General features: G+C 43.7%; 1 protein-coding gene across 1 annotated transcript in view; it reads right to left on the bottom strand.

The window, feature by feature from the left end:
- The window catches only part of mao (monoamine oxidase), a 187,236-nt gene that overhangs the window by 119,774 nt on the left and 39,712 nt on the right, over window positions 1-27,750 (bottom strand). The window lies entirely within an intron of this gene.

The raw sequence follows: 27,750 nt of genomic DNA, 5'->3' as shown, positions 1-27,750 counted from the left end.
AATGAGGGCTGATTTCACTTGTTCTCCATGACGGTCATCTCCATGGCGCTGAGGCTATGACGACCGCCCCAGCTGCTGTGCTCCATGCCACTAATATGAAGAACTGATAAGCAAGGCTTTGGGCCTACCCCAGGGATTGGATTAGAGCACTCAATTTTCGTTTGGAATGCTGTTCACTTCAATTGTCCGCATGACCTGTGCTTTTTTTCTTTCTCTTGCGCATCAAGTGTTGATCTTTCATTTTTATTTTTATTCTTTTTCCCATTAATTCAGGTTTCTTGCTTTGTGGCTGCCTTTGAGCAAGCTAATCTCAAGGTTATATAATAAATGTATGTGAATCTTGAATTTTTCTCCCAGACAACTCATGCATTGTTTGTAGACTGGTTGCGAATTCTTTTCCAATTTAGTTTAATATTCAAGATAATTAAGTTAATATTTAAACTAAGTTATATAAACTTAATAATTTGTACATAGTAAATGTTTATTAATGACATGCACCTTTTTGAGAATTGTATTCATTCACAACACCCCCGCAAACTATCAGAAAGTTTAGGACTCTCACACAAACACAGAAATCACAAGCATCTTATCAGACATTGGCTGTTTTTTTTGCCAACTTGGCTCAACATGTGATGCAGGTGGGGAACACCAGTAAATGCAGATGAGAAGAAAGTCTGCTATGGACCTCAGTAAGTCTGCAGCAACACCCCACACAAAGGAATTTGTAACCAGGAAGCCTTGCAATGCATAGAGCATTAATGATAAAAATCAGGACAGCTGTAAGGTTGTTCTTCCCAGGTGAGCCTTGTACAGCTGTTAAAACATCACATTCTTCTTGTGTTTTGGTGCCCAGGGCAAATTTGTAATTTGGCTCTGAATCATTAATTACTTTGTTAATTAATTGCACTGAATAAAGAATATAATGGTATTTGAGAAAACACATTTGAGATGAAGGAATTACTTAGTCCACCTGATTTTTTTCATGCAGAGAATAATGATGATTACAGACTAAACAAAGAAGATAACAAGAAAATCTGCAGCAAATAAAAGGCGGCTTATACTCATGCTGGCTATTACATGGCAGCTATGAAGGAAGGCTGGATATGTAATCATGCAGCTTGGTACCTTTGGCTGTTGCTATGGTTACAAATACCATGCAGATAGCCGGGTAAAAAAAATTGAAATGGCAGATTGCTTTTATTATTAGAGACTACAAGGCACTCCTTATTTTTAGGAGTATCTATTCTAGATCAATATTTTGTTAAAAATTCTTAAAGGCTCAAGATGTTCATTTTCAACCAAAACAGTCTCCTGTTAGGTCCAGGGCCTGAAAGCAAGAAGAAATAATGAAACACATCTTTAAATTTTATTCTGTAGCAACTAACAGCTTACTTATTTTCCTTAACCTCAGTTCTAATCAAAAGCTCCAAAACCTGGTCTTCTGTACCGCTCTCTGTAACTGGATCCTTGACTTCCTAGGCAGAAGAGTACAGTCCATGCAGATTGGACGTAACACCTCCTCCTCATTGACAATTAACACTGGCACGCCTCAAGGATGTGTGCTTAGCCCACTGCTGTACTCCCTCTACACCCATGACTGTGTGGCTAGGCATAACTCAAATGGAACGTATAAACTTTCCAATGACATAACTATCATTGGCAAAATTTCAGATGATGACGAGGAGGTGAGATAGATCAGTTGGTTGAGTAGTATTGCAGAAACAGCTTTGCACTCAATGCAAGACCAAGGAATTGACTGTGGTCTTCAGGAAGGGCAAGTCGAGGGAACACACACCAGACATCATTGAAGGATTAACAGTGGAAAGGGTGAGCAGTTTCAAATTCCTGATGTCAACGTCTGTGAGGTTCTATCTTGGGCCCAACATATTGATGCAATTACAAAGAAGGTATGACAGTGGATTTATTTCATGAGTTTGGGGAGATTTTTCAGGTCAGTTTCTGCAGATGTTGCGTGGAGAGCATTCTCACATTACTGTCTGGCATGGAGTGGTCACTGCACAGGATCAGAAAAAATGCTGCAGAAAGTTGTAAACTCAGCCAGCTCCATCATGGGCACAAGTCTCTCCAGCTTCCAGATCACCTTCAAAAGGTGATGCCTCAAAAAGACGGCATTCATCATTGAAGACCCCCATCACCCAGGACATATCCTCTTTTCATTGCTACCATCAGTGAGGAGGTTCAGGAACCTGTTGGATCTGACTGTTTAGTTGTCATTTTCTTTGCAGTTGGACAATTATCTGCTTGCCTTTTAAGTGGACTGTAAACGCATAACAATTTAATAAGGCTCTAGTGATTATACGAAGTATAATTCTGGAAAGCTCTGGAAGCTGTGCATTAAGTTGCTAGTATTTTCTCACTGGTTAACTTCCTACTGCAGTATTGAATAAGTATTTTCAAAATAGTCATCAATTATCTATGGAATTTTCTTATCTTTTGGGTATAAAGGTTGCTGTTTTATGCTAGGGATCCGCTCTTATTCAAGACTTAAAATCCCTTGTCACTGTTCTCTTCCTGTTCTTTGTTCTATCAACTCTTAATAAAACAATCATGAAGCAACAAGTTTCATGCTTCATTCCTGACTTCTAAAAGAACCTTGGATTTAAACACAAGAATCCAACAAGACTGAAAACACACAATCAATATTTCAATAACAGCTTCTGCCATCAGATTTCTGAATGGACAATGAAACCATGAACACTTCCTCAGTATTTTCCCCCCTCTCTTTTTGCACTACTTATTAAATTTATTTTATATATACTTACTGTAATTTATAATTTTTACTGTGTATCGCATTGTACTGCTGCTCCAAAACAACATATTTCACCACAGATGCTGGTGATATTAAACCCGATTCTGATTCAGAATATGTACACGCCTAAGATTCACACAAATGACATTAACTCTTACGTGTACAGGTCACCAGTACCCGAAGTTGGCAGGGGAGGGTGAATTGTTTGGAGTGGAGTGAGTACAAAACTAAAACAAAATGAGATCTCGCATGGGAGGCTGATCATGAGAGTTCAATCACCTGGCATTCAGCTTGAGGTGGCAAATTGAATTAGACATTGGCTTCATGAAAGAAGCCAGAGACTGGCAATAGATGGTTGACCCTCTCACTGGGGCCCTGTGGCAAGTGGTGTGCCGCAGGGATCAGTGCTGGGTCCAATGCTGTTTGTTATCTATATCACTGAACTGATTCAAGATCAAGATTTAAGATTCAAGACTGTTCAATGTCATTTCCAGTACACAACTGTAAAGCAGAACAAAATATTTGTTACACTGGGGCAAAGCAGCACAAAAAGAAACACGATATAAAGAACACAATCATAATAAAAAACACACTATTTACAAATACACAAGATAGCTCATATACATAGATCAATTGTATGTCCATAAATTAACGGTAGGCACAGGAGTGTCTGTACACAAGGTGACTGATAGAAAATGATAAAGTAGGGGAAATTGGACGTGTGGAGGGATGAGTTAGTGGATGGAGGTGTTGATCAATCAGCCTTACTGCTTGGTAAAGTAACTGTTTTTAGAGTCTGGTGGAATGGCGTAGACACTATGTAGCCTCCTCTCTGATGTGTCCATGAGTAACAAAGGAGGGATCCTTCATGATGTTACTGGATGATAATGTAGCAGTAAACTGGATCGGCAAATTTACAGATGACACCAAGATTGGTGACATAGTGGACAGCGAGGAAGGCTATCAAAGCTTGCAGCAGGATCCGGATTAGCTGGAAAAACGACAGATGGAATTTAATGCAGGTAAGTCAGAGGCATTACACTTTGGGAGGACAGAGGAGAGTAGGACTTGCATGTTGAGCAGTAGAACACTAACAAGCGTGGCAGAACAATGGGATCTGGGAATACAGATTCCTAATTCCTCGAAAATGGTATCACAAGTAGATAGAGTCATAAAGAGCTTTTGACATAATGTCCTTCATAAATGAATGTATTTTATTGTACATTCCCAAAACAAAAGCAGTGGATGAACCAGGAGATATGTGTCTGCTGAGGGCTGGATCTGCGGCATTCAAGTCTGGCGACCCAAGTCTGTACCAGAAAAGCAAGTTTGATTTACAGAGGGCTATTTCAAGGGCGAAGAGACCATTTTGAATGAGGTTGGAGGCAACATCGGATGCACAACAACTCTGGCAGGGTTTGCAAGACATTACTTCCTACAAAGCAAAACCCAATAGCATGAATGGCGGCGATGCTTCACTACCAGATGAACTCAACGCCTTCTATGCTCGCTTTGAAAGGGAGAACACAACTACAGCTGTGAAGATCCCTGCTGTACCTGGTGACCCTGTGATCTCTGTTTCAAAGGCCGATGTTAGGCTGTCTTTAAAGAGAGTGAACCTTCGCAAGACAGAAGGCCCTGATGGAGTACCTGGTAAGGCTCTGAAAACCTGTGGCAACCAACTAGCTGGAGTATTCAAGGACATTTTCAACCTCTCAATGCTATTGGTGGAAGTTCCCACTTGCTTCAAAAAAGGCAACAATTTCTGGACAACACAAACACCTACGTCAGGATGTTGTTCATCGACTATAGCTCAGCATTTAACACCATCATTCCCACAATCCTGATTGAGAAGTTACAGAACTTGGGCCTCTGTACCTCCCTCTGCAATTGGATCCTCGACTTCCTAACTGGAAGACCACAATCTGTGCAGATTGGTGAGAGCATCTCCTCCTCTCTGATGATCAACACTGGTGTACTTCAGGGGTGTGTGCTCAGCCCACTGCTCTACTCTCTCTATACCCATGACTGTGTGGCTAGGCATAGTTCAAATACCATCTATAAATTTGCTGATGATACAGCTACTGTTGGTAGAATCTCAAGTATGGTGAGAGGGCATACAGGAGCGAGATATACCAACTAGTGGAGTGGTGTCGCAGCAACAACCTGGCACTCAACATCAGTAAGATGAAAGAGCTGATTGTGGACTTCAGAAAAGGTAAGACGAAGTAACACATACCAATCCTCAGAGGGATCAGAAGTGGAGAGAGTGAGCGGTTTCAAGTTCCTGGGTGTCAAGATCTCCGAGGATCTAACCTGGTCCCAACATATTGATGTAGTTGCCAAGAGGGCAAGACAGCGGCTATACTTTACTAGGAGTTTGAAGAGATTTGGTATGTCAACAAATACACTCAAAAACTTCTATAGTTGTACCGTGGAAAGGATTCTGACAGGCTGCATCACTGTCTGGTATGGGGCGGCTACTGCACAGGACGGAAAAAACCTGCAGAGGATTGTAAATCTAGTCAGCTCTATCTTGGGTACCAGCCTACAAAGTACCCAGGACATCTTCAAGGAGCAATGTCTCATAAAGGCAGTGTCCATTATTAAGGGCCTCCAGTACCCAGGGCATGCCTCTTTCTCACTGTTACCACCAGGTAGGAGGTACAGAAGCCTGAAGGCACACACTCAGCGATTCAGGAACAGCTTCTTCCCCTCTGCCATCCGATTCCTAAATGGACAATGAACACTTGGACACTACCTCATTAAAAAAATATACATCGTATTTCTGCTTTTTGCACGGTTTTAATCTATTCAATACAGGTGTCCCCGCCATCTGAAGGTAGAGCGTTCCTATGAAACGGTTCGTAAGCTGGAATGTCGTAAAGCAAAGAAGCAATTACTATTTATTTATATGAGAAAAATTTTGTGAGCGTTTGCAGACCCAAAAATAACCTACCAAATCATGCCAAATAACACACAAAACCTAACGGTAACATAGTAAAAGCAGGAATGATATGATAAATACACAGCCTATATAAAGTAGAAATACTTTTCCACAATCATTACTGCACTGTCCACCGTAACGAAAATCTCACGCAAGCGCTCTCGGCAGAAACACTCTCTCCAGTAACCTTTAAGCTATGAAGCTGCCATATCATACCAAGTAACATGTAAAAATACACAGCCGATATAAAGTAGAAATAATGTATGTACAGTGTAGTATCACTTACGGGAATCGGGAAGACATCAAGCACACTGATGATGGTGTGTTAGGCTGAGTTGTCGCAGGTTGGGGTGGTGCAGTGGCCCCCACCCTCCGGGCAGCAAACCAATACCAATCCGCGAAGCATGCAGGGGTACAGCGGTGGCTGGGACGCACCCAGCACATCTTTAAGAAAAAAGCCAAAATAAACATGCTAATTAATTAGGTGCTGCCCGGCATGTAAATGTCGGCGCAGATCAGAGGCAATCTCCGCGAATCGGTATCTGTCCACGGCCTGGCGGTTGGGGTGGTGGGACACTGGGGTGTCATCTCATCATCATCCGTTTTCATTAGGGCAGGCAGCTCATCTCCTATGACTACCCGCCTCGATGTAGAAGGTCGAGGTTCGTTGTCTGCTGTGGCTGACGTGGAAGGCTTGCTTGACTGCTTAGCCTCGCAGATTTTTAGATCATACAGTTCTTTGTAAGCACTCAAACCATCCTGCAAATATGCCCTAAACCGACGTACCTTATCAAAATTAAGGTCGTACTTTATCATTGTAGCGAAAATCTCACGCAGTCACTTTCGGTCTGTTCACTACTGCATTCAGTTTCGATTGTTATTCTTTCCTCTTCCAATTCCATCAGCTCTTCATCTATCAGTTCTTGGTCAGGGGATGGCAAAACCTCTTCAGCATCATCTTCATCAACTTCCACAAGCCAAGCAACACACATCAAAGTTGCTGGTGAACGCAGCAGGCCAGGCAGCATCTCTTGGAAGAGGTACAGTCGACGTTTCGGGCCGAGACCCTTTGTCAGGACTAACTGAAGGAAGAGCTAGTAAGAGATTTGAAAGTGGGAGGGGGAGGGGGAGATCCAAAATGATAGGAGAAGACAGGAGGGGGAGGGATGGAGCCAAGAGCTGGACAGTTGATTGGCAAAAGGGATATGAGAGGATCATGGGACAGGAGACCCAGGGAGAAGGAAAAGGGGAAGGGGGGAAAACCCAGAGGATGGGCAAGAGGTATAGTCAGAGGGACAGAGGGAGAAAAAGGAGAGTGAGAGAAAGAATGTGTGTATATAAACAACAGATGGGCTACGAGGGAGAGGTGGGGCATTAGCGGAAGTTAGAGAAGTCAATGTTCATGCCATCAGGCTGGAGGTTACCCAGACGGAATACAAGATGTTGTTCCTCCAACCTGAGTGTGGCTTCATCTTTACAGTAGAGGAGGCCGTGGATAGACATGTCAGAATGGGAATGGGAATGGGATGTGGAATTACTATGTGCGGCCACTGGGAGATCCTGCTTTCTCTGGCGGACAGAGTGTAGGTGTTCAGCAAAACGATCCCCCAGTCTGCATCAGGTCTCGCCAATATATAGAAGGCCACATCGGGAGCACCGGACGCAGTATATCACCCCAGCCAACTCACAGGTGAAGTGTCGCCTCACCTGGAAGGACTGTCTGGGGCCCTGAATGGTGGTAAGGGAGGAAGTGTAAGGGCATGTGTAGCACTTGTTCCGTTTACAAGGATAAGTGCCAGGAGGGAGATCAGTGGGGAGGGATGGGGGGACGAATGGACAAGGGAGTCGCGTAGGGAGCAATCCTTGCAGAAAGTGGGGGGAGGGAAAGATGTGCTTAGTGGTGGGATCCCGTTGGAGGTGGCAGAAGTTACGGAGAATAATAAGTTGGACCCGGAGGCTGGTGGGGTGGTAGGTGAGGACCAAGGGAACCCTACTCCTATTGGGGTGGCAGGAGGATGGAGTGAGAGCAGAGTTGATGGTGGACGAAGGGAAGCCCTTTCTTAAAAAAAAAAAAGGACATCTCCCTCGTCCTGGAATGAAAAGGCTCATCCTGAGAGCAGATGTGGCAGAGATGGAGGAATTGCGAGAAGGGGATGGCATTTTTACAAGAGACAGGGTGAGAAGAGGAATAGTCCAGATAGCTGTGAGAGTCAGTAAGCTTATAATAGACATCAATAGATAAGCTGTCTCCAGAGATAGAGACAGAAAGATCTAGAAAGGGGAGGGAGGTGTCGGAACTGGACCAGGTAAACTTGAGGGCAGGGTGAAAGTTGGAGGCAAAGTTAATAAAGTCAACGAGCTCAGCATGCGTGCGGGAAGCAGCGCCAATGCAGTCGTCGATGTAGCGAAGGAAAAGTGGGGGACAGATACCAGAATAGGTTCGGAACATAGATTGTTCCACAAAGCCAACAAAAAGGCAGGCATAGCTAGGACCCATATGGGTGCCCATAGCTACACCTTTAGTTTGGAGGAAGTGGGAGGAGCCAAAGGAGAAATTATTAAGAGTAAGGACTAATTCCGCTAGACGGAGCAGAGTGGTGGTAGAGGGGAGCTGATTAGGTCTGGAATCCAAAAAGAAGCGGAGAGCTTTGAGACCTTCCTGATGGGGAATGGAAGTATATAAGGACTGGACATGCATGGTGAAAATAAAGCAGTGAGGGCCAGGGAACTTAAAATCATCGAAAAGTTTAAGAGCGTGAGAAGTGTCACGAACATAGGTAGGAAGGGATTGAACAAGGGGGGAATAAAATAGTGTCGAGGTATGCAGAAACGAGTTCGGTGGGGCAGGAGCAAGCTGAGACAATGGGTCTGCCAGGACAGGCAGGTTTGTGGATCTTGGGGAGGAGGTAGAAACGGGAAGTGCGAGGTGTGGGAACTATAAGGTTGTGGATGGGAGATCCCCTGAGCGGTTAAAGTCTGTGATGGTGTGGGAGACAATGGCCTGGTGCTCCTTAGTGGGGTCACGATCGAGGGGTAAATAAGAGGAGGTATCCGCGAGTTGTCACTGTGCCTCGGCAAGGTAGAGGTCAGTGCGTCAGACTACAACAGCACCCCCCTTATCGGTGGGTTTAATAGTAAGGTTAGGATTGTTGTGGAGGGAGTGGAGAGCACAGCGTTCAAAACGAGTGAGGTTGGAATGGGAACAAGGTGCGGTGAAGTCGAGACGGTTGATGTCCCATCGGCGGTTAGCAATAAAGAGATCCAGAGCAGGCAGGAAACCAGAGCAGGGTGTCCATGAAGAGGAGGAAGGTTGAAAACGGGAGAAGGGGTCATCAGTGGGGGTGGAAGATTCCTTGCCGAAGAAGTAGTCTCGGAGACGGAGAAAGAACAGTTCCACGTCATGGTGAACGTGGAACTCGCTGAGGTGTGGGCAAAGGGGGACAAAGGTCAGGCCCTGAGGACAAAGCGTTCTGCCTCAGACAGTTGAAGGTCGGAGAGGATGGTAAAGACCTGGCACGGATGAGAGCTGGGATCAGGGGGAGAGGAGGGAGGCTGGGGGTGTCAGTGGAGAGGGGAGGGTTGGGGTGAGAGCAAGATGGAGCCTCTGAGGGCCCAGGAGCTGACGGTGGGATCTGAGGGAGACGGGGTTGCAGAGTGGTGGTGGGCGAAGGGGAGACGGGAGTTACAACAGCAGCACATAAAGACCCGGCCTGGAGTTCAAGGCTGGGGTCGCAGTTGGTGGCTGCGCAATCGCTGTGAAGGTGTCCATGGTCGTTGCTGGAGTCCGGGTTTTGAATATGCCCTGAGGTGTTGGAGCCAGCGAGATCAATGGCAGAGGCCACAATCTGAAGTTCATGTCTGCTAGCGTCGGGGCCGGCAGGCTCTGGGGTCCGCAGATGTAGGATCTTGCGATCTTTGCCTAACATGACAAAGTCAAAAAAATGGCGATTGCAGGCATGGATCCGACGGAGGATGAAATAACAGGTAGGACCATTACAGACGGCGAAGAAAGTGTCCCGAAGGTGTGGAAGGGTCTGGGATAGGGACACCAAATACCTCCTCATGGCGGAGAGAGTCGCCTTCAGAGCTTGACGGGAGAAGCGATGAGAGGCAGAGTCAATAAAATGTGAGTACCTGGGATCCTCAGAAGGTCCAAATTGAGGGGCTCGGAAACGAATCCTAAAGCCAACTGGAGTAAGTTGGCGATGGAGGCACGTTCCAAGAAAGGATATATGGCTGTGATAGTGAGTCTGAGTCAAAATGTGGTCGAAAAGTTGAAGAGCCAAAGAAATTACAGATGGGGAGCAGTGAGAGATGGTTTCACCAAACTCCCGAAGAGAAGATTTAAACTTCTTCAGTGTAGGCATCACCAGAAGAGGCTTCGCAGTAGTGAATTTAAAAACGCAGACACGAGGAATTCTGCAGATGCTGGAAATTCAAGCAACACACAAGCCAAAATCACTTTGTCCTTACTTCGTTCACCACGATCCAAACGCTTAATTATGTCTAGTTTTACGCTAAGTGTAACACCCTTACGAGTTCTTTTAGGTTTTTCCGATACCTTAGAACTCATCTTGCAAATGGCTGCTCACAGGCACGTGTTTAAGCAATGCTGGCGAGAATGCAGCTCCGAATCCAGGGGAAGAGCAGCTGCTCGGGGCGCGCGCTGCTTTTTTTTCGCGCACTGCCTTTTTTTCCATAACAGTGAAAGCACCTGTTAGCAAAAACAGGTAACTAATGTAGGTCTTTCATAACAGTGAGGTTTCGTAAAGCGAATGTTCGAAAAGCGAGGGACACCTGTATATGTATATAGCATAAAGTATACTGAATAAGATTTACTCATTTATTTTTTTCTTCTATATTATGTATTGATTTGCACTGATGCTGCTAAGTTAACAAGTTTCATGTCACATGCCAGTGATAATAAACCTGATTCTGATTCCTGATTCAGATTCGGATTCTCAATTGAGTACAGGAAATGGGATGTTATATTGAAATTGTACAAGACATAGGTGAGGCCTGATTTGGAGTATTGTGTGTAGCTCTGGCCATCTATCTGCAGAAAGTGCCAATAAGATTGAAGGAGTACAGAGAAAATTTACAAGTTACAAGGAAGTTACCAGGATGTGAGTACCCGAGTTACAGGGAAAGGTTGAATAGTTAGGACTTTGTTCCCTGAAGTGTAGGAGAATGTGGGGTGACTTGGTAGATGTATATAAAATTATGAGTATAAATAGGGTAAATGCAAGCAGGCTTTCTCCACAGAGGTTGGGTGAGACTGGAACTAGAGGTCATGGGTTAAGGGTGAAGGGTAAAAATGTTTAAGGGGAACATGAAGGGGAACTTCTTCACTCAGAGTGCTGAGAGTGTGGAACAAGCTGCCAGTGGAAGTGGTTGATTTGGGTTTGATTTCAACATTCAAGAGAAATTTGGATAGGTACAAGATTGGGAGGGGCATGGAGGCCTAAATTCCAACTGCAGGTTGGTGGGACAAGACAGCTTGGCATGGACTAAATGAGCCAAGAGGCATGTTTCAGTCCTGTAGTTTTCTGAGTCCATGACTTAAAATCTCACAACAGTCCCCCGCAGCTATTTTATTGAGCTCCAAAAGCCTGTAAGCCTCATAAAAGATAAACCACATACAATGAGCACGTTCCAAAAAATCTCAGTTGATAAATCTGCAGTGAGACAGGGTCTTAAATTGTTAATAGGTGATCAACTCATTAACAATTCCTTTGTAATTGCACCCAAACTCTGAGCCAGATATTTTTAGGACTTTGATTTCCCAAGGTTTCTAAGGCCTAGGTGACTGACAGCATTAAGGAAGCCAACTATCATTTCACAACCAACAGTGATGACTGCTAACCTGGTCATCTGTCTGCCAATGGTAATTGTATCCCATTCACTGTAGCTTCCAAATCTTGTTGCTTTGCAGGTGGTTTCAATTTTTCCTTCACAATGCCAACGATTTTTTGTCACAGTCAAGGCATGTCACAGATACCCAATTCAATGTCATTTTTGATTCCCTCTATCTGCAAGCGAATTTATTAGAATATTGAACATAACTAGCCTTTCTTTTGCATCAATTGTGCATTCTCATATTTTCCATGAAGTCAGAAAGGAAGTGCAAGCAGGTTTTCTCAGGCAAGTACCTCGGGTCAAGAATGATGAGTTCGGAGAAGGACATAAAGATACGGAAGGCGCTGGCGTGGAGGGCTATGAACGACATGAAGGAAATCTGGAAGTCTAACCTGACCAGAGGGCTTAAAAAGAGGATTTTCATAGCAGTCCGAGTCCATTCTCACATACAGATGTGAGATGTGGACACTCACCAAGACTACGTGAAAGTCTCTAGATGGTTGCTATACACGAATGCTCCGGATGGCTCTTGACGTGAGTTGGCAACAGCACATGATGAACGTCGAGCTGTATAACAACCTACCGATGCTCACCACTAAAATCGAGGCGAGAAGACTGCAACTAGCGGGGCACTGTCTACGCCACCCCGAGCTACTTGCCAGCCTAGTCATCATATGGGAGCCCAAGCATGGGAGGATGAACCCTGGGCGCCCTCCCAAGACTATGGTCAACACACTCCTAGAAGACAGCGGCGCGGATAATGTAGATGAACTGAACACACTGATGAGGGAGAGGGAGAAGTGGAGAGTCCGTCATCGTGCCCGACGCCATCCCCCTAGGCCTGAGTCGATGTAGTAGTAGTAGTGCCCAGGATTAGTGTGATTAAATGTACAAGAAGTTTATTTGTTATATCAGGGTTTTTCCAAGGACAGGTCTGCATAAACATATTCAAAAAAGGAAAAGGCATGCTGAAAGAAAGCAGCAACACTTGTAATAAAGTCACCATGACAAATGTGGGAACTTCAGTCTTATTGGTGATAGCTACCAGCAGTTCCTGTGGATGAACTACATATTGAAAAAAAATTAGAAAGCTCTCAGCAAATGTCTGACACCATTCTTAAAACAAGGGTTAAGCCCTATGTTGACAAGTCTCAAAATTGACCCTCTTGATGACATCAAGTTACAAAGGTCAGTCATGGTAAAATGTGAGCTTGCACTTTTTGTCTTCAAACTGATGCCTTGCCACATCCATCTGCCCCTCCCCACTTCTCCAAACACAGATCGTCTTACTCCAATTTCTGCTCAGAAAGTGAATGCACACAAATCTTTCCCTTCAAGTTACTGAAAAGTTGTGTAAAGGTTATGGATGCAACAAGCAACTTTGGTTTTCCATCCAGACAAATTTCACACAGGTCCCTGGAGCAAAGTGTGGTTATTAACCAGGAAAATTCATTCCTTTCATCTCCCTATTTGGCGTCGTCCTCATCATCTCTGCTCCTCAATCAAAATCCTGCATTCCTCCCCTCACTTTAATGGATTTAGAGAAAAGGATGTAAAAGTTAGGCATAGCTCATTAGTCAAAGCACTGGATTAAATAGCCCACAATAGCACTTGAGAATTGTATAAAAGGTCACAAGTCACATTAGTAGCTAATACGCCTCCAACGTCACCTCTGTTGTATCAGCGACAGAGGCCAAGAGGGCCACACCACTGGCACCTTGGCTGCTGCTTGCACAAGGTGTGGCCTAGTCTGATGGGATGAGACCCACGAGCAACATTTGATACTTCCCCTCGGAAGTATTGTGTAAATTACATAAATACACACAGCTGCACAGTATACAGAAGTGTGGGAAGGCTACATCAGGCATAGAAGTATTACTTCAAAAAATTTCCACTCCAAATCAGAGCATTAAAAGGAAGTAAGTGTGACCTCACAAAGTAAGACATACACAATTCTAACATTCAAGCAAGGGAGAAGGAACATTGAAATTGCAGATCATATCGCTCTAAGTTACTAGATATCAAAAAGTTTTCAACGAGTGTCATTACGTTAGTGTTGCCCGACTAGGTTGTGCCACAAAATGGAATTCATCTTTGACAAATCTAGTGAGGGTTTTGCAGATGTGATGTGCAGATTACTTCATTGGGTGGATTTTTCATTAAGGATGATTGCGAAAGTGATGTAACGCAAGTTGACCCAACAAATTTTCATTGTTGGACCTACTCCATCATAGCACGCAGTTACAGCTGCAATTCCCAGCTAGTTTAATTACTCATTAGATTGGTCTAAAATTCCGTTTTGTGAGACAACACAATTAGGGAATTTTAACATTATCACACATTTTAGATTAGATTATGAGGACACTCAGTCCTCGTTTATTGTCATTTAGAAATGCATGCATTAAAAAATGATACAATGTCCCTCCAGAAAGATATCACAGAAACACAGGACAAACCAAGACTAAAACTGACAAAACCACATAATTATAACATATAGTTACAACAGTGCAAAGCAATACCATAATTTGATAAAGAGCAGACAATGGGCACGGTAAAAAAAAAGTCTCAAGTCCCAATAGCCCCAACAGCCCCAACATCTCACGTAGACGGTAGAAGGGAGAAACTCTCCCTGCCATGACCCTCCAAGCGCTGCAAACTTGCCGATGCATTGGAAGCAACTGACCACAGCGGACTCCGAGTCCGTCCAAAAACTTCGAGCCTCCGACCAGCCCTCCGACACTGAGCACCGAGAACCATCTCTGCCGCGCGCTTTGACCCCACCCTGGCTGCCGAGCAGCAAGCAAAGCTGAGGATTCGGGGCCTTTCCCGACGGAGATTCTGGATCACACAGTAGCAGGGGCAGTGAAACAGGCATTTCAGAAATTTCACCAGATGTTCCTCCATGCTCTCACGTTTGTCTCCATCAAATCAGGATTGTGCACGGCACCCTACTTGACAGATAACAGACATCATTCACCAGAGTGGCTGCTGCATGCTGCGTCGTGTCACCATCTTCTCCTCCCGGAAGTTTGCCAACCTTTCATTGCCTGCTTGTTCATTCCAGCACTAAAGCTTCATCTGTTGGCCTCCCTTTCTTCAGCATGGCCAGCATGGACCAACTGGACTTAGGGACCCATGCCCATGTCCATGCTGTATGACTATGTGAGTACCAACCTGCCTCCATACCACTTTGTTATTTTGCACTCCATTCTCTAGTCTCTCCTTCACAACAGCTTGGACCCAGTCCCTAGTATTCATTCCAGCTCCACTATTAGGAAAGACATAAGTAAAACAAAGCTTTAGCTAGTATTAAAGCAATTTTTGAAGCACAAGAAATATTGATAGAATTGTGGTACTGATCTTCCTACTGGGGAACCAGTGAAGAAAAAGCAGACAACAGGAATTCTGCAGATGCTGGAAATTCAAGCAACGCACATCACATCCTGACAAAGGGTCTCGGCCTGAAACGTCGACTGTACCTCTTCCTAGAGATGCTGCCTGGCCTGCTGCGTTCACCAGCAACTTTGATGTGTGTTGCAAGGAAAAGCAGAGAAGTGGAAGCCAGTTGCATAGAAGCCTCCAGAGACTTGTCCGTCCAGCAGGAAGACCAATACTTCCGGCAGTGGAAACGACTCCCACAAAGTGCAAAATCAATTGGAAAGAAAGCAGAAAGGACTCCAGATCAATAAATGTAAAATTTTCTGGAGAAATTACTAACTTTTATTGGAAGAAGCTGCCACCATTTCCTCTATTCACCGGACTTTTCTCTGATTAGGCCTGCAGGGTAACCAACTTACCTGTAAAATTATTCAAAAGTAATCCTAGATTATGCAAAAGCATGAAATTACATAGAACAGTACAGCACAGTTCAGACTCTTTGGCTCACGATATCCTGCCAATCCTTTAACCTACTCCAAAATCAGTCTAATCCTTTCCTCCCGCATAATCCTCCATTTTTTTTTCATCCTAAGTCTCTTAAATGCCCCTATTTCATGTACTATTGAAAGTACTGCAAGGAGAACATAAACCTCATACACAGTCCTTTATAATATTATGAATCAGTTCATCAGTCAGTTCAATACTCAAATTAAAACAACTGATGGTTCTGTTTTTTTTTCTTTTTTATTGATTGTACAATGAAACAGTTAAAAAGGATGAGACAAACATTCTGAAGTCTAGCAATTCTTTCAACAAGCGAAGCAACATTGATGGAACAATCATTTATATAAAGAAAAACAGTCTATTTTTTCTCCTGTCTTTCTCTGAAACCATCAATCACTGGAAATTACATTAAGAGCCTGGTAATCACTGAGCACTAACAGATTTCTTATTGCATTTATTGTTGCAGTAAAAGAAAATGTCATTAGCCTCCCAAAATTGAAAAATTAATCCTGACAGTACTGGCCCTCTCAACATTATTTATTAATTCTTTGGGGTTGTCAGTCTGAACTGAATCTTAACTGCTCTCCAGCTTTCAATGACCCAGTGGTGTATATTCCTTTCCCATATACAGTGTACACAAAGATAAGTTTACCATCTAAACTCTAAGCATAAAATAAATGGTATCCATATCTAAATTTTCATGGGAATTGTTTCCCATTGGACAACCTGGATTGCACTTGAAATAAACGAATGAGAGAGGAATGGAACTGTGAGAAGGCTTCCAGTAGAGAAAAAAAATGCACTGCAGGGATAATTGCCAGGCTTGTAAAGAAAGCAAGAGGGTCAAATTCTTTAGTATAATCTTCAGAGCTGTCTTTGATTTAAAATCCACCCAACACAGAAATAAGGTGGTTACATCTGGAAAGCACTCTTAGAAGGGTTGTCAAACTTACGGCCTCTTTCAAACACTCATCAGGTTGACTGGGAAAAAGGTCAGTTTCTGTTAACAAGAGTCCGGAAAATCTCGAGCAGAAACAATATATGATATGAATAGATAGCTGCACACTGGAATAACAATTAGTCTTTTCTGAAAGGTATTAGACACTAAAGATTGAGAACTACTATTCAGGCAGAACAGCACATTTTTGACTTCAAAACCACTTTCCCTGCTTATTCCAAATGTTTCAATGTGTCCAGACTTACCAACCTCTTCAACATATTCGATGACCTTCAAAAATTGCTTTCATAGCACTCTACAATAAATAATTTTAAATTATTTAACTACGCAAAGAGGCAAGATTTTATTTTGACTCAGAGCTATGGTACTAAGCTAGGGAGAGTGCAGAACACACTCAAGGATGTTGCTGGATAGGGGGGGAAGCGAGTTTTGAGGAATGATTGAAGAGGCTGGATTGTTCTCTTGGAGCGGAGGAGGCTGACTTTACGGAAGTTTATGAAATTATGATGAGCCTAGAGTAGGTAGTCACAGTATTTTTTCTCATGGAAGGGGATTCTAAAACTACAGGGCATAGGTGAGGGGGAAAAGACTTAAAGGGCAACTGAGGGTCAAGTTTTACAAACGAAGGGTGGGTGACTATATGGAACAAAGTACCAGAGCAGATGATTGAGGCAAAAACAATTTCAAAATTTAAAGAACAGTTTGGTCAAATATACTGCAAGGAGAGGCTTTTTTGTTATTTATTCGCTCTTATTGCACATTAAGGATGCCAGACAGAATACTGGGATGTGGAAGCAGGGAGACCTCCAGGGCCCCTGACAACTACACCTGCACCCAGCTGCAGCTTCTCACAGACCGTACGGAGTTGGAACTGGAAATGGATGAACTCCGGGTCATTTGGGAGGCTGAAGGGTTGGTAGACAGGACATGCAGGGCAGGTAGTTACACTCAAGGTGTAGGACACAGGAAACTGGGTGACAGTCAGGAGAGGGAAAGGGGATAGGCAGCCAGTGAAGACTACCACTGTGGCCATTCCCCTCAACAACAGGTTTGGGTACTGTTGGCGGGTGGGGTTGGGGGATAACCAAGCATAGGAAAGCCACAGCGGTCAGGGCTCTGGCAATGAGCCTGACTCTGTGACTAAGACGGGAAGTTGTGATGACAGGGAGTCAACTGGATTTGACACAGGCTTCACAAGAGAAGCCAAAGTGGTTGTAGATGGTTGCTTCACTAACCGGAGGCTTGTGACTTGTGGTGTGCCACGGGGTTGGTGTTGGGTCCACTGTTGCTTGCTGTCTATATTAATGATCTGGATGATAATGTGCTATACATTTTTAATTACCTAAAATAATGAGCAAAGAAAGCAAACAAACCATTTACCTTTCTCATTCAATCTCATTTAAATGAAAAGCTCTGAACTTTCCTCACTAGAATATCCTAAGGCTGAGGAAACAGATACAAGGCATATGTGCCCTCAAACCAAGTTGATCAAGGAATATTTCTAAATTTAGCAATAATTCCATGATTGGAGTCTGAGGCCAAATATACAAATGTTCACACTCAGCTATTTCCTAGTCTTACTGACACCCAACGACATCATTTTGCTTTTCTGGCTCCGAAAGTGTTCCTCAAGTCCAATAAGCGTGTCCCAGATAAAGACAAAGGGTCCTGACGAAGAGTCTCGGCCTGAAACGTCGACTGACTCTCTTCCTAGAGATGCTGCCTGACCTGCTGCGTTCACCAGCAACTTTGACGTGTGTTGCTTGAATTTCCAGCATCTGCAGAATTCCTCGTGTTCCCAGATAAAGGCGGCATTTTATAACAATTGTTATTTTACAAATCCCTGCTTGCTTTTGCTTCCATTGCCATCTCTCACCCCATAATGTGATCGAGGCACGACTGCGCAGGCGCGTGGACGTCAGCAAGTAGACCAGTGGGATGATTTAAAAAGAAGACAGCTTTATAGAGCAGGTGACAGAGTAGAGGTAGACAGAGTAGGAGGGCTTTGGTGATAATGGGTCGAGGCGAGGTAAGTTATTTGTGTAGTACAGAATCAGAAAGTGTGTACTGTTCTAGGTGTCCGATGTGGGATGTTCGGGAGACTCCCAGCCAGCCACATCTGTGCAAGGTGCGTTGAGCTGCAGTTCCTTAGGGACCATGTTCGGGAACTGGAGCTGCAGCTCAATGACCTTTGCCTGGTCAGGGAGAGTGAGGAGGCGATAGGAGATTTAGGCAGGTAGTCACACTGGGGCCTGGGGAGACAGATAAGTTGGTAACAGTCAGGAGAGGGAAGGAGAAGAGGCAGATACTAGAGAGTACCCCTGTGGCTGTCCTGCTTAGCAATAGGTACTCCTGTTTGAGTACTGTTGGGGGGGACGGCCTACCTGGGGGAAACAATAGTGGCCGTGCCTCTGGCACAGAGTCCGGCCCTGTTGCTCAGAAGGGTAGGGAAAGGAAGAGGATGGCAGCAGTGATAGGGGACTCTATAGTTAGGGAGTCAGACAGACGATTCTGTGGACGCAGGAAAGAAACACAGATGGTAGTTTGCCTCCCAGGTGCCAGGGTCCGGGATGTTTCAGATCGTGTCCAAGATATCCTGAAGTGGGAAGGAGAACAGCCAGAGGTCGTAGTACATATTGTTACCAACGACATAGGTAGGAAAAGGGAGGAGGTCCTGAAAGCAGAGTACAGGGAGTTAGGAAGGAAGTTGAGAAACAGTACTGTACCTCAGAAAGTAGTAATCTCGGAATTACTGCCTGTGCCACGCGACAGTGACTATAGGAATAGAATGAGGTGGAGGATAAATGTGTGGCTGAGAGTTTGGAGCAGGGGACAGGGATTCAGATTTCTGGATCACTGGGACCTCTTTTGGGGCAGGTGTGACCTGTACAAAAAGAACAGGTTGCACTTGAAACCCAGGGGGACCAATATCCTGGCAGGGAGGTTTGCTAAGGCTATTGGTGAGAATATAAACTAGAATTGCTGGGGGGTGGGAGCCAAACTGAAAAGAGAGAGGAAGGGGCTGTTGACTCACAAACAGAGAAAACTTGGAGAGTGATGATAGGCAGGTGATAGAGAAGGGACGCGCTCAGACCGATGGTTTGAGATGTGTCTATTTTAATGCAAGCAGCATCATGAACAAAACAGATGAGCTTAGAGGTGGATCAATACTTGAAGCTATAATGTTATGGCCATAAGAGAGACTTGGATGGCTCAGGGACAGGAATGGTTACTTAGTGTGCCAGGCTTTAGATGTTTTAGAAAGGACAGGGAGGGAGGCAAAATTGGTTGGGGTGTGGCACAGCTGATCAGAGATAGTGTCATGGCTGCAGAAAAGGAGGAAGTCATGGAGGGACTGTCTATTGGGTCTCTGTGGGTGGAAGTTAAAAACAGGAAGTGGTCAATAACTCTACTGCCTGTTTTTTTATATATATAGACCACCCAACAGTAACATCGAGGAGCAGATAGGGAGACAGATTCTGCAAAGGTGTAATACTAACAGGGCTGTCGTGATGAGAGATTTTAATTTCCCAAATATTGATTGGCATCTCCCTAGAACAAGGGGTTTAGATGGGGGGGGGGGAGGAGTTTGTTAGGTGTGTTCAGAAGGTTTCCTGACACAATATGTAGAAGATAAGACTACAAGGGGAGAGGGTGTACCTGATCTAGAATTGGGAAATGAACCTGGTCAGGTGTCAGATCTCTCAGTGGGAGAGAATTTTGGAGATAGTGATCACAATTCAATCTCCTTTACCATAGCATTGGAGAGGGATAGGAACAGACAAGTTAGGAAAGCGTTTCATTGGAGTAAGGGGAAATATGAAGCTATCAGACAGGGATGTGGAAGCATAGATTGGGAACAGATGTTCTCAGGGAAATGTACAGAAAAAAAATGTGGCAAATATTCAGGGGATATTTGTGTGGCATTTTGCATCGGTTCGTTCGAATGAGACAGGGTACAGGAACCGTGGTGTACAAAGACTGTTGAAAATCTAGTCAAGAAGAAAAGAAAAACTTACAAAAAACTAGGTAATGATAGCGATCTAGAAGATTATAAAGCTAGCAGGAATGAAATTAGGAGAGCCAGAAGGGGCCATGAGAAGGTTTTGGCAGACAGGATTAAGGAAATCCCCAAGGCGTTCTTCAAGTATGTGAAGAGCAAGAGGATAAGACCAATCAAGTGCGACAGTGCAAAAATGTGTTTGGAACCAGACGGAATAATAGAAGTACTTAATGAATACCTTGCTTCAGTATTCACTATGGAAAAGGGTCTTGGCAATTGCAGGGATGACTTACAGTGGATTGAGAAGCTTGAGCATATAGACGTTAAGATAGAAGATGTGCTGGAGCTTTTGGAAAGCATCAAGTTGGATGAGTCTCTGGGACGGGATGAGATGTACCTCAGGCTACTGTGGGAGTCGAGATTGCTGAGCCTCTGGCAATAATCTTTGCATCATCAATGGGGACGGGAGAGGTTCCAGAGGATTGGAGGGTTGCAGATGTTGTTCCCTTATTCAAGGAAGGGAGTAGAGATAGCCCAGGAAATTATAAACCAGTGAGTATTACTTCAGTGGTTGGTAAGTTGATGGAAAAGATCCTGAGAGGCAGGATTCATGAACATTTGGAGAGGCATAATATGATTAGGAATAGTCAGCATGGCTTTGTCAAAGGTAGGTCGTGCCTTACGAGCCTGATTGAATTTTTTGAGGATGTGACTAAACACATTGATGAAGGCAGAGCAGTAGATGTAGTGTATATGGATTTCAGCAAGGCATTTGATAAGGTACCCCATGCAAGGCTTATTGAGAAAGTAAGGAGTCATGGAATCCAAGGGGACATTGCTTTGTGGATCCAGAACTGGTTTGCCCATAGAAGGCAAAGGGTGTTTGTAGATGGGTCATATACTGCATGGTGGTCGGTGACCAGTGGTATGCCTCAGGGATCTGTTCTAGGACCATTACTCTTCGTGATTTTTATAAGTGACCTGGACAAGGAAGTGGAGGGATGGGTTAGTAAATTTGCTAATTACACAAAGGTTGGGGGTGTTGTGGATAGTGGGGAGGGCTGTCAGAGGTTACAGCAGGACGTCGATAGGATGCAAAACTGGGCTGAGGAGTGGCACGTGGAGTTCAAAGATAAATGTGAGGTGGTTCATTTTGGTAGTTCAAATATGATGGCAGGATATAGCATTAATGGTAAGACTCTTGGCAGTGTGGAGGATCAGAGGGATCTTGGGGTCCAAGTCCATAGGACACTCAAAGCTGCTGCGCAGGTTAACTGTCTGATTAAGAAGGCATATGGTGCATTGGCCTTCATCAATGGTGGGATTGAGCTTAAGAGTCAACAGGTAAGGTTACAGCTATAATCAGACCCTGGTCAGACCCCACTTGGAGTACTGTGCTCAGTTCTGGTCACCTCACTACAAGAAAGATGTGGAAACTATAGAAAGGGTGCAGAGGAGATTTACAAGGATGTGGCCTGGATTGGGGAGCATGCCTTATGAGGGTAGGTTGAGTGAACTCGGCCTTTTCTCCTTGGAGCAGCAGAGGATGAGAGGTGACCTGATAGAGGTGCAAAAGACGATGACAGGCATTGATCATGTGGGATAGTCAAAGGCTTTTTCCCCAGGGCTGAAATGGCTAGCACGAGAGGGCACAGTTTTAAGGTGCTTGGAGGTAGGTACAGAGGAGATGTCAGGGGTAAGTTATTTCCCCCACAGAGAGTGGTGAGTGTGTGGAATGGACTGCCGGTGACGGTGGTGGAGGCGGATACAACAGAGTCTTTTAACAGACTCCTGGACAGGTACATGAAGCTTAGAAAAATAGAGGGCTTCGGGTAACCCTAGGTAATTTCTGAAGAAAGTACAAGTTTGGCACAGCATTGTGGGCTGAAGGGCCTGTATTGTCCTGTAGGTTTTCTGTGTTTCTCTGTTTTCTAATCTCCTCCAGTCCTATGGCTCACCAAAATATTCACATCTTTTCTATTCTGGACTTTTGTTCCTATCCCAACAGAACTGCTCTGCCATAGCTACTGTCTCTGGATATTGGGAACAAATCCTGGAATCCCTCCCTAAAGTTTTTTCTCTTTCCTTGAAAATGGTGTCTGAGCTATTTGTCACCTCCCCTATTATTTCTTTCAATTGCTTGGCTTCAGATTTAACAACGACAGAGACATTCAGGTGAATCATTGGGGTATTTTTGCTACATAAAAGGATAATATATAAATGACATTACTGTTGTAAATACAACTCAAATGTAATTTGAATCCAAATCTTTTAACATTTGTCATTTCACTATTGCCTGTAATTTTTCTCTGGGGCATTCTCCTCTTCTGACAATCCTTTTGTTTTAACTTTGCATGTCTAGACCATTTTGTTTCATGTTCTCTGATGTGCTGTGCCTTCTGTTGTAATTATATTTCTCTTTTTGTTCTGCTGTCAGTATACTTTGGATAAACTTCTTCCTCATCTACTTTTCTCTCTGTCATTGTTATTCATCCCTGTGGTCTGCATTTACCCTATCTTTATTCCTCGTAATTTTGTATAACTATCAAATATCCCCTCCGTCTCCTACATCTTAGGAATAAAGTCATAAACTATTCAACTTTTCCTTATAACTCAGGTCTTGGGAACATCCTTATAAATTTTCTCTGCACTGTTTTAATACTATTCACATCTTTCCCATCTTCCCTGTAGGTAGGTGACCAAAACTTCAAATAAGTTCTATAGCCAAATGCAGACAGAGCAGAGAGTTACATTTTACCACAGAGGCAAAATTCAGAAAGGCAAAGGATGCAGGACTGAAGGTGCTGTATTTAAATGCACGTAGCATTCAGAATAAGGTGGACGAACTCGTGGTGCAATTAGAGATTGGTCAGTATGACACTGAATCGTGACTGAAAGGAGGCCATAGTTGGGAGCTTAGCATCGATGGATGTACTTTGCATCAAAAGGACAGGCAGGAAGGCATAGGTGGTGGTGTGTCTCTGTTGGTAAGGGATGGAATTACATCTTTAGAAAGAGGTGACATGGGGTCAGAGAATGTTGAATCTTTATGGATGGAGTTAAGAAACTGCAAGGGTAAAAAAAAAAGCCATTATGGAAATCAGATATAGGCCTCCAAATAGTAGCCAAAATGTGGGATTAAGATTGCAAAGGGAGTTAGAAAAGGCATGTAATAAGGGTAATGACACAATTGTACCGTAGGACTTCTATATGCAAGGGGATTGGGAAAATCAGGTTGGTGTTGGATCGCAAGAGAGGGAATTTGTTCAATACCTACAAGGCGGCTTTTTAGAGCAGCTTGTACTTGAACCCAGACATCCCATCTCTCCCGGAAGTTCCGGGAGTCTCCCACATATTAATACTGGCTCCCTGATGCCGCAAATTATATACAATATCCCAAAAATCAATTTTTTTGAGAGAGCAAGAGATGGCAGAGTGTTCCAAAAAAAATATATAAAACGAACATCACTCCAGACTACACTAAAGTGTACCCCTGCCTAATAGGGGTCAAAAATAATGACAGTGTTGCTGACTGAACTGTTTGCAACAGTGACTTTTCTATTGCCCATAGTGGGTTAAGACTGTAGAAGACATGTTGAGGTGAGTTTAACAGGTGTCATTCATTCATTAGCACAGCTAACGTTATTTAAACTAGCTGGCTAGCTACTAAGGAGCTACTCTATTGCAGACGTCCCACCTCTCCTGGAAGTTCTGGGAGACTCCCGTAAATTGATGGCGCTACCTCCCTGAAATGAGTTTTTAACTGGGTAGGATGTCTGTGAACCTACTCAGGAAAAGGCCATCTAAGACTGGGGGTTGTGTAATAACCCAGATCCTATTAGGGAGCTTAATATAAAGGAACTCTTACAAGGCAGTGATCATAACATGATTGAATTCATACTGCAGTTTGAGAGGAAGAAGCATAGTCATACTTTATTGATCCCGGGAGAAATTGGTTTTCGTTAAACTCACATATATCAGTATCGCAATGGAATAAAGGGAATTGAGGCATGAGAGAGGAGCTTGCCTAGACGAATTGGAGGAGGATACTGGCAGAGATGTCGGCAGAGCAGAGATGGCTAAAGTTTCTGGAAAATAGCTCACAAGGTGCAGGATAGATATGTCCCACAGAGGAAGTAGTTCTCAAATGTCAGAAGTAGGCAACCATGGCTGAAAAAGGAAGTTAAGGGCTGCATAAAAGCCAAGGAAAGGGCATATAAGGTAGCAAAAGTGGGTGCAAAGTTGGATGATTGGGAAGTTTTTAAAATCCAACAAAAGGCAACTAAAAAAAGCTACAAGGGAAACAATGAAATACGAAGGTAGACTAGCCAATAATAAAAAGCAGGATACCAGAAGTTTTTTTTCCAATTATATGAAGAGTAAAAGGGAGAAGAGAATTGATATTAGACCTCTGGAAACTGATGCTGGTGAGGTAGTAATGGGGGACGAAGAAATGGCAGGTTAACTTAATGGGTACTTTGCATCTGTCTTCAATGTGGAAGACACTAGCACTGTGCCAGTGGTCTGTAACTTTGGGGAACAGGAGTGAGTGCCATTGTTATTACAAAGGAAAAAGTGCTAGGCAAACTCAAAGGTCTTAAGGTGGATAAATCACCTGGGCCAGACGGACTACATCCCAGAGTCCTGAGAGAGTTTGCTGAAGAAATAATAGATGCATTGGTCATGATCTTTCAAGAATCACTTGATTCTGGCATGGTCTGAGAGGACTGGAAAATTGCAAATGTCACTCCACTCTTTAAGAAGGGAGGAAGGCAAAAGAAAGTAAATTATAGACCAGTTAGTCTAACCTCAGTGGGTAGGAAAGTGTTGGAGTCTATTATCAAGGATGAGGTTTTGAGGTACTTGGAGGCTAATATTTTTTTTCAAAACATGTTGTACCAGACATTCAGTCATTCTTATCCGGCACATGGTGTCAGGATTAACCAGGTCACGTTATGAATGTTCCTGACTCGACCCTTGTATTTTTTTTAATGAGGCCAAGTGGCTAGCTCGACACTCAACCCAGTACGGATGGAAAGCGAGCTCGGAGGTGGCCCGATCTGGATTCGAACTTGGGAACCTTCGCTCCGGAGTCCGGCACTGATCTCACTGCGCCACCAGCCGGCTGGAGACTAATGATAAAATAAGTCAAAAGTCAGCATAGTTTCTGGTAAGGGAAATTTTGTCTGACAAATCTGTTAGAGTTCTTCGAGGAAGTAACAAGCAGGGTGGACAAAGGAGAAACAGCGGATGACATCGACTTGGATTTTCAGAAGGCATTTGATAAAGTGCCTCACATGAGGCTGCTTAACAAGATAAAATCCTATGGTGTTATACAGGAAAGATACTGGCATGGATAGCAGAATGGATAACAGGCAGGAGGTAGTGAGTGGAATAAAAGGGGTCTTTTCTGGTTGGCTGCCAGTGACTTATGGTGTTCCTCAGGGGTCAGTATTGGGACCACTATCTTTCACATTGTTTGCCAATGATTTAGATAATGGAATTGATGGCTTTTTGGCAAAGTTTTCAAATGATATGAAGATAGGTGGAGGGGTAGGTAGTGCTGAGGAAGCTATGCGAATGCATCAGGACTTAGGTTGGAAGAATGGGCAAGAAAATGGCAGATAGAATACAGTATGCAAACACAAGGAAATCTGCAGATGCTAGAATTTCAAGCAACACACATAAAAGTTGCTCGTGAATGCAGCAGGCCAGGCAGCACCTCTAGGAAGAGGTACAATCGATGTTTCGGACTGAGACGAAGGGTCAGGGCCTGAAACGTCGACTGTACCTCTTTCTAGAGATGCTGCCTGGCCTGCTGCGTTCACCAGCAACTTTTGTGTGTGTAGATAGAATACAGTGTTGGGAAATGTATATTAATGCATTTTGGTAAAAGGAACGATAGTGTGGACTTTTATCTAAATGGAGAGAAAGTTAAAATATTAGAGGTGCAGAGGAACTTGGGAGTCCTCGTGCAAGACTCCCAGAAGGTTAATTTACAGGTTAAGTCTGTGGTAAAGGCGGCAAATGAAATGTTAGCATGTATTTCAAGGGGAATAGAATATAAAAACAAGGAGATAATGCTGAGGCTTTATAAAACACTAGTCAGGTGGCACTTGGAGCATTGTCAACAGTTTTGGACCCTTCATCTCAGAAAAGATGTGCTATCATTGGACAGAGTCCAGGAGGTTCACAAGGGTGATTCTGGGAATAAAGGAGTTAACATACGAGGACCGTTTGGCAGCTTTGGGCCTGTACTCACTCGAATTTAGAAGAATGCGTGGGGATCTCATTGAAACCTACCAAATGTTGAAAGGTCTAGATAGGGTGGCTGTGGAGAGGATGTTTCCTATGGTGGGGGTATCCAAAACAAGAGGGCACAGCCTAAAAATTAAGGAACAACCCTTTAGTACAGAAGTAAGGAGGAAATCTTTTAGCCAGAGAGTAGTAAATCTGTAGAATGCTCTGCCACAGACTGCAGTGGAGGCCAAGTCCGTGTGTATAATTAAGGCAGAAGTTGATAGTTTCCTGATTGGTCAGGGCATGAAAGGATATGGTGAGAAGACAGGTGTATAGGGTTGAGTAGGATCTGGGATCAGCCATGATGGAACGGCAGAGCAGACTTGATGGGCTGAATGGCTTAACGTCTTATATCTTATGGTCTCACTAGTTCCAAATTGATCCTTTTTTTAAATAATATTTTTTTTTTTCTAGACAGCCGAACAGATTTTCAATGTTCCCCATTGGTACACTTCGTTTCCCCAATATGGTTCCCCAAGCTCCACCTCATCATATAAAACAGCTTTCCTTCAATCTATTGCCTAATTTTTGCCATGCTTATGCATGTCCTGTCCCTCCCACATCCAAAACCATTTGATAAAATCATCAGTTATCTGGATTCAGAATAAAATATTGCCCGAACAGTTGATAACCGCACTGCAAAAGACAGAAACTGCTGCTTTTAGCTGTCTTAATCCAATATATTTCCTATCATCACATCCAATAATGACTCCTTTTATAGACTTTGCACATACAGTAGCATATTTGAAGGCAGACTTGATTATACTACAGGCATTTCACTTCTTTTTCAAGATTCATTTATGAAATCATGTACAAGTTACCTGATATTTGCTTGCTCTTAGGTAGCCACAAACCAAGAAACCAGAACGAACCCAATTAAAGAGAAAAAAATTTTAAAATAGAAGATCAACACCTGACTGATGTGCAAAGAGAAAGGCAAAAAATACAAATCATGCAAATAATTGAAGCAAACAACAGCGTTTTGAAACAAAATTGAATTCTCAGATCTGAACCCTGGAGCAGCCCAGGGT

Source organism: Mobula birostris, chromosome 6, assembly GCF_030028105.1.
Source record: "Mobula birostris isolate sMobBir1 chromosome 6, sMobBir1.hap1, whole genome shotgun sequence".
Classification (NCBI taxonomy): domain Eukaryota; kingdom Metazoa; phylum Chordata; class Chondrichthyes; order Myliobatiformes; family Myliobatidae; genus Mobula; species Mobula birostris.
This window is presented reverse-complemented; position numbering and strand designations above follow the sequence as displayed.